Source organism: Oncorhynchus nerka, linkage group LG27 (assembly GCF_034236695.1).
Source record: "Oncorhynchus nerka isolate Pitt River linkage group LG27, Oner_Uvic_2.0, whole genome shotgun sequence".
In the NCBI taxonomy this organism is placed as follows: Eukaryota; Metazoa; Chordata; class Actinopteri; order Salmoniformes; family Salmonidae; genus Oncorhynchus; species Oncorhynchus nerka.
In genome coordinates this window covers 92132160-92140356 of record NC_088422.1, presented here as the reverse complement: position 1 = coordinate 92140356, position 8197 = coordinate 92132160, and the positions used below count along the sequence as shown (strand labels likewise).

The 8197-nt window shown below is 47.1% G+C and overlaps 1 long non-coding RNA gene across 1 annotated transcript in view; it reads right to left on the bottom strand.

Moving 5' to 3' along the window:
- Positions 1 to 129: 129 nt before the first annotated feature.
- LOC135565399 (uncharacterized) overlaps positions 130 to 8197 on the bottom strand; it is a 29070-nt gene continuing 21002 nt past the window's right edge. The window contains exons 2-3 of the long non-coding RNA XR_010461613.1: positions 1577 to 1724; positions 130 to 1499 (exon numbers count right to left, since the gene is read on the bottom strand). This is a non-coding gene — a long non-coding RNA (uncharacterized LOC135565399). The remainder of the gene's footprint in view (positions 1500 to 1576; positions 1725 to 8197) is intronic.

Genomic DNA, 8197 nt, shown 5'->3' with positions numbered 1-8197 from the left:
CATCTATACAATTAATAATATGAGCTATCCGACAACGCAGGGGAAAATAAATATGACAGCGAACTCTAAAAATACAGATCATTTGAGAAATTGACTATGAGTTATTTAATTTGATTTTATCTAATCAGATTTGTTTTTTTAAAGAAATGTTTTATTGTTTATTGTGACATATGAATAAAGGGGAGATACAGGGACCGGGATTCGATCCCACACAGGCAGGGGGACCATATGAATGTCGAACCACAAGGAGCTATATCAAGTTACCATTTAACTATTAAATCGACCTCTTTTCATGGACTAAGAACTGGAGTGGTTTATCTTTAGAGACGTGAGTTAAAATCACCACTGTTGCCAATTACAATGACATTACAGTCTTAGTGGAAACAACAAAGACTAGTAGTTTAATATAAACAAACAAAAGTTAGTACTAAGAACTATTTTTAAAAGCAAAAAAACAAGAGCTCAAAAGTTGTCCAGGTCATAACCAAAATAATGAACTTGATTCAAGTGTTGCAATAGAAAAACGTAGTCCCATATCATTTTAGCATTCAAACATGTTGATTATAACAGACTGATCTGGAAAAGCTATTTTCAACTGCCGTTTCATGCCAGCATGATAGCTGTACTGTTTGTTTATGGTTGACCTCGGTACTTAGGTTGACCTTGGTTCAAGGTACGTGAATGCATGCAACTTGATGCACCGAGTTTACAAGTCGTATTTCCAAACACTCAGAGGTCGAGAACAATGCATTACATCCAACAAAGCTGTGGGCCTCCAGGGACACGCTGCTGCAATGCTTTCTGGGTGATGTAGTCCCTCTTCACAAATCAGTCTGTTTCCTGTGACCTCACTTATACTGTGTCTGGTGAAGTTTGTTCTGGTTAAGATCCAGGTCAATCATCCCATGGTGTGGAATTGAAAGACAACCAGTATCTCCCTCTAGTATGGCAAGCAGGAAATCTGTTCATGAAATAAGAACACACCTCTGCTCCTGTCATACTGTAGATGGCCTCCTTCTCTGGGTGAACACACCTCTGCTCCTGTCATACTGTAGATGGTCTCCTTCTCTGGGTGAACACACCTCTGCTCCTGTCATACTGTAGATGGTCTCCTTCTCTAGGTGAACACACCTCTGCTCCTGTCATACTGTAGATGGTCTCCTCTGGGTGAACACACCTCTGCTCCTGTCATACTGTAGATGGTCTCCTTCTCTGGGTGAACACACCTCTGCTCCTGTCATACTGTAGATGGTCTCCTTCTCTGGGTGAACACACCTCTGCTCCTGTCATACTGTAGATGGTCTCCTCTGGGTGAACACCTCTGCTCCTGTCATACTGTAGATGGTCTCCTCTGGGTGAACACCTCTGCTCCTGTCATACTGTAGATGGTCTCCTCTGGGTGAACACACCTCTGCTCCTGTCATACTGTAGATGGTGTCCTTCTCTGGGTGAACACACCTCTGCTCCTGTCATACTGTAGATGGCCTCCTTCTCCCCCACTAGATGAGAACAACAGTAATATAAGCAGGGATGAAAAGAGCAAAACAATAAGTATTTAATCAATTATTTGACTAACCTGTGACTAAAACGATTGACAACACTCCTTTAGGGCTTTGAGGTTTTCACTTATGAAGAGTTGAAACAGTTCAGTCCAACATGAAGAAGGAACGATAAGATCCTGCAGCTTTAGGGGCACTGCTGCTGGAAACATACATTAGCATCACCTGTGAAAACACGTGTATGACGTTATCAGAACAAGCAATTACAATTAGCCTACATTAATTACAAGTTTATGTTATTGGAACTTCAGTCTAAATAGGACATGAATAAATAAAAGAAAGATTACTGTATAAATTGACATGAACTTGATTAACATTATTAGCTACAATAACTAACAGCACACAGATGGGTCATGAACACACTGCAGTACCTTCATACATTTTGATCCAGTGAAACTCATCCTGTTGCCTGTGTCCAAGGAACACGAATGCCATTGGCACAACCTAAAAGCAGTGTACCTCCTTAGTGTACCCCCTTAGGTCAAAAATGGATGAATATAGACTTGATGAAAACTTGATAACTTATTGATCCCTCGAAACAAAAATATGAAAAGATAAAACAGCCTGTCCCAGTCCAGTAAAAATCTATAATAAAATAAAACAATAACCTTTTAAATGGCTTTGTTCTTTTGCTTGTTTTCAGTCTTCAGGTTTCAAAGTCAGGACCAGGCAAGTGAAAGGGAGGCCAAGGGAATCCACAAAGACTATTCAGACTAAGCCTCTGTATTAATGGAACAGCATGACTAAGATAAACTGTGAGGTATCATACTAATATAAAGAAGATGAAGGTAGGCAACAAACTCTCTGCCGCGCTGATCCTCAACACGGGGGCCCCACAGGGGTGTGTGCTCAGCCACCTCCTGTACCCCCTGTGCGCACCCATTACTGCCGGACTCTGACATTACTCTTTATGATTTATTAATTTCACTTTTATATATACAGTATATCACAAAAGTGAGTACACCCCTCACATTTTTCTAAATATTTGAGTATATATTTTCATGTGACAACACTGAAGAAATTACACGTTGCTACAATGTATGTGTACAGCTTGTATAACAGTGTAAATTTGCTGTCCCCTCAAAATAACTCAACACACAGCCATTAATGTCTAAACCGCTGGCAACAAAAGTGAAAATGTCCAAATTTCCTGTCTTCCTGCATCTTCTTTGCTATTAAAGCTTCTATTTATTTTTCCTCCTGTAATTCAGTGGCCTTTCTTTTGTTACATTTGAAATCCCAGAACGTTTCCATTGAGGCGCCATTGAGAACTTTTCTTTTAGCAATTCAACTTTTTTGCCTTTCAGTCTCCAACTTCGACTTTTCATTTTCTTCTTGACTGATCTTAAGTTATAAATTATATTTTCAAGGAGATCTACATTTTTTGAGAAATCAAGATCAAAATTGTACTCGAGAACAGCAGAGACAATATGCCTGTAGGTTCCACACACATCGGCCACAAACTTTGCAAATTCAAGCATTACACCTCTAGTCAATAAACGAAAGTCAAGTTTTTATTTTCCCTCACCTTTTGATTTCACGTCAAGGTCTAAACCTATTTTCTTACAAAGGGGGTAGAGGATCGTTGTTTTATCTTCTGTTGCAGATGTCATAAAATATTGGTCCCTTGTAGGTCTGTGTACTGCTTCTTCATCAGATAGGGATACATCTGTGTCGATAGAGATCTTATCATGCTGAGTTGATACGAGGTCCAGATTCTTGAGGGCAAGTGTTGCTGTTTCAACATATATTTCATTAGACATGGTCTCTTTGACACGATGAGGAGATACCTGGCTAGCATCAAGGTCAAAGTTCATTAGAGAGACAGTGTTGTCCTGTTGGGCCTTTTCATACTCAACCAGCCCATCTTCTTCAAAGGACATTATAGACACATTCCTCCTCCTCATTCTTTATAACCAATTGCTGTATTTCTACATCTTTATTCAATCTCAGATGAAATGACACAATGTCATTTAAAAGGCTGGGTCTTACATGTGTTTTTGATACAGGAATTGCCCTTGGATCAGGAAGTTTGAAAACTTTTGTTATCAAGTCATGTCTTTGCAGTCTGGACTTCCCCATCAAGTACTTTACTTTCACCATAGTCCGAATTGCAAATTCATGCCGTTGATCATTTTGCAAACCAAGATCAAAGTTGTAATCTAAAATATCACAGATGACATGTGCGTGAGATCGATTCATCTCTTCTGCAAAATGTGAAACCTCAGTCATTACCCCATTAGACAGTAGACCTATGTCAAGTTTCTGTTGTGCTCCAGATCCAACATGGAAATCTACACCTATTTTCTTGCAGTTTGGGTATGGGTCCTCAACCTTCCCTCCAGCGGAGGTCTGCCTTAATTCAGTTATTTTTGAGTCATTTACTGAGCAGATGTCGTTGGCCATCGTCTGATATTTCACTTCCTTTATGTTATTTGCTTTTTGTATCCTGTTAGACACTAATTTTCCTTGACCTGACTTTTTACACCTGACATTTCTTTCAGATTTCCCAGGTAGAGCAGCTGTTTGTGTCACTGTGGAGACCATTAAGGATTGGTTCATAACACGTCTGTGCACTGCTTCAGCATAACACTCTATTACATCGGTCTCTGTGTTGATGGTCTCCATCTTAACATCCTGAAGAGATATGAAGTCCAGATCATTCTCTTCCTTTATGCAGCGGTCAGCAGATCCATTCTCATGGCCAAGTATTTCAGTCTCATCAGAAAACTGTGTTGAATAAGTCTCAGTAAAGACGCTCTCTGTCTTAACACACTGAGAAACTTGTCTGGCTCTTTCAAATTGGTCTGTCTTCATCTTCCTCGCTGTGAAACTTTCTCTTTTCCTCATTAAATCTAGTCGTCTTCTTTTTGTTACTTCTTTAAGTCTTTGATCTTTTGACACAGCTGATGCCCGAGTGACCTCCATGTCACCTGAAATTATTGCATATTTCCTTTTTTTGGGAGGCACAATTGTTAAAGTTTCTTGTAACAATTCATGTTTTTCTTTACTTAACATGCCTTTCAAATTTGGCCTTGTTTTCTTTTCGACTAATCGTAAGTTGAGGATGATATTTTTAATAAGATCTTTATCCTTTTGCAAATCAATATCAAAATTGTACTCGAGGATATCATTGGTAATCTGCCTGTAAATTCCATACACATTTTTGGCAAATTGGCCCACTTCAATCATTGCACCTTTGGTCAGGGAGTCTCAATTTTGGAGCAACTCCTGGCCTGCATCCTGCCACCTTCTTCACCATTCCCCTCTGAGGATGCATTGTAACCTACACCTGGACCATCAGACACTGTCACATTGTATATTGTGACAGTGTGATCAACATGAATAAAAGAGGCGATACAGGAGTGCCCGGAATCGATCCCACACAGGCAGGGGGACCATATGAATGTCGAATTATGGTAATTTATCACGAAGTAAACTACTCCTGAAGTCAACTTTGTTTTTTCCTTAAGGGTAGATTTAGTGCAGTTTAACTTATTGTAATGACCTGACTAGATCATAAATGAACAATTGTCCAGACAGAGGCTTGAGTTTGCGAATTGACGGTTTATTGAACCAACTTTACACAGGCTACTGTTTGGGCCGTAGCACACGCCAAATAGATGACAGATAACCCACAATCCAACCGTGACCTTCTCTTGTGAAGCCCAGATGTAAGAGAGAGAGAACAAAGGCTGAACCTGGTCTAACTTCCAATGCCCAACCCCCTCCACGCCAATCCGCCAACCACCAGGATGCCCGGCATCAGAACATTCCAGGCATTCCCGTGATTGGCAGATAGCAGGTTGATTGACAAAGGACCCGCGAACACCGGGTACTGGTCAGTACAACACAACCACCTCCTAGCCTAGCACATAACACACAGCTGTCTGTAACATCGAAAGCCCCCACCACAAAGTCCCTCGTCCCCGAGGGAACAAACAAAGTCTCTGAAGCGACCCGGAGGTCTCCTTTGCCTGCGTGGCCGTGATGGTCGCAGAGTGCCCCTCTGGGAACCAGGGGATGAAGGCAGGGATATGGGGGACAAGGAAGCGGGAACGAAATACAGTCCGTGGTTCTGGGGAACCACGCGGTGACACAGGGGGAGACAGGGGAGTGGGCTGTCTGGAGCCTTGTCTGCGGCACCTGAGGGTGGGTGCCTGGAGAATGTCATTGCCAGAGAGGGGAATTGTGGGGGTTCCTGGGGTTTGGGGAGAAGAGGCCCCTCTGTATGGGGCTAACCTGTCCCGGTGCAGTGCCACCTTTCTCCCCCTGGGAGGAAGCTGCACCTCGGTACACAACCTCCCCTACCCTCTCCAGGACACTGCAGGGTCCCACCCAGTGACTGTCCAACTTGGGGCATCTGCCTTTTTCCTTAGGGGCTGTAGACCCAGACCAGCTCCCCAGCCACAAAGTGCCTTCCCCGGGTGTGCACGTCATAGTTCCTTTTCTGCCTCACACCTGCATTCACCAGCTGCTCTCTGGCGAAGGTGTGGGCTGTCTCCAGGCGGTCCTGGAGTCTCCGGGCATACTCCGGCCCCGGAGGAACATGAGGGCTATCCAGGGGCAGACCAAACGCCATCTCCGCAGGGGTGCGGATCTCTCTCCCAGCATGAGGAGGGCAGGCGTGCAGGAGGTGGAGTCTTGGACAGCGGAGCGGCATGCCATGAGGACCATAGGCAGGTGCTTGTCCCAGTCACGCTGGTGTTTGGAAGAGACGATGGCCAGCTGCTGTCCAAGCGTTTTGTTGAAGCGCTCCACAAGGCCATCACTTTGAGGATGGAGAGGAGTAAAACGGGTCTTGTGCAATCTCACACATGGTGGCGAACACACGGGACTCAAAGTTTCTGCCTTGGTCGCTGTGGATGGACTCTGCAGCTCCAAACCTGCTGAACATCCCCGCTGTCAGGGCGTCGACGATGGTCTCTGCCTCCTGGTCAGGCAGAGCATAGGCCTCTGGCCATTTTGTGAAATAGTCCATGGCCGTGAGCACCCAGCGGTTTCACTGTCTGTGGTGGGGAACGGCCCAACTACATCCACTCCCACCCTCTCCATGGGAGCCCCCACTGGGAACTGTTGGAGCTGAGCATGAGAGCGGCCTGGGGGCCCTTTCTCGCTGTGCAGTTGTCACAGCGGCGACAAAAGTCCTCCACATCCCTCTTGTGCTGCCCCCAGTAGAAGCCCTGACGGAGACGGCGCAGTGTTTTTGTGACCCCAAAGTGTCCAGTCCCCACCCCCCATGAGTACTCTGGAGCACAGCCTCCCGCAATGCTTTTGGGACCACCACCTGCCACCTCTCCTCTCCCGTAGCTGACTCCTTCCATGCCCGCTGTAGCACGCCATCAGCCAGCCGCAGTCTCTCAAACTTCGACCACAACCCTTTGGTCGCGAGTGAGAGCGCTGTCACCTCTTCCCATGGTGGCCTCACCTGCGCCTCTACCCACTGTAGCACTGGCTGTAGGTCTGTGTCCCGTCCCTGCTGCTGCCGCCATTCAGCCACGTCGACAGTCTGCAGCTCACAGCAGACAGGCCCGCTCGCCCGACACACTGTGGCACAGACACCCTCCTCTGCCCGCAGCTCTCTCTCCCGTCCCTCTCTCCGTTCACAGTGGCGGCAGCCGTCTGCAGTACAGGGCCGACGGGACATGGCGTCGGCGTTGGAGTGGCGTGCCCCTGCCCTGTGCACCACCGTGAAGTCATACGGCTGAAGCTCCTCCAACCAGCGTGCCACCTGCCCCTCTGGCTCTCTGAAAGACATGAGCCACTGGAGAGCAGAGTGGTCAGTCCTTACAGTAAAGGGCAGACCACCCAGGTAGTACTTGAAGTGTTTGACGGAAGCCACAACAGCCAAGAGCTCCCGCCGGGTGACACAGTAGCGGCGCTCATGTTTGTCAAATGTTTTGCTGAAGTGTCCACCACTCTCTCCCCCTCTGGCCCCACCTGGGCCAGCACCCCACCCATGCCCACATTGCTCACGTCTGTGTCCAGGATAAAGGGCAAGGTGAGGTCAGGGGGCGAGCACGGGGCCTCGATCAGTGCACGTTTGAGGGTGTTGAACGCCTCCTCACACTCCACTGTCCAAGTGAAAGCCTTGTCCTTCGGCAGCAGGCGGTTCAGTGGAGCAGCAACGCTTGAGAAGCCCCGTACAAACCTCCTGTAGTACGAGGCCAGGCCCAGGAAGCTCTTCAGCTGACGCTGGTCGGTGGGGGTGGGCCAGTCTCTGACAGCCCCTACCTTGTCCTCCATGGTGCTGATCCCCTCCTTCCCCACTCGGTGGCCCAAGAAGGACACCTCTCTCCTCATGAAGTGGCACTTCTCGGGGTGGAGCTTCAGACCTGCGGCAGCCACCCTCTCCAGCACACGCCGTAGCGCCCCCAGGGCTGACTGGAAGGAGCTGCCATGGGCCAGGATGTCATCGAGGTATACCAGACACTGCTGTCGGGGGATGCCATCCAGCACCCTGTCCATCAAACGCTCAAAAGTAGCTGGAGCGTTGCACAGGCCAAAGCACAGGACCTTGAACTGCCAGTGTCCTCTGTTAGTGGAGAACGAGTTTTGGCTCTGGCCTCTGGGGAGAGGGGCACCTGCCAGTAGCCGCTGCGGAGGTCTAGTGAGGAGAACCAGGAGGACCCCTAACC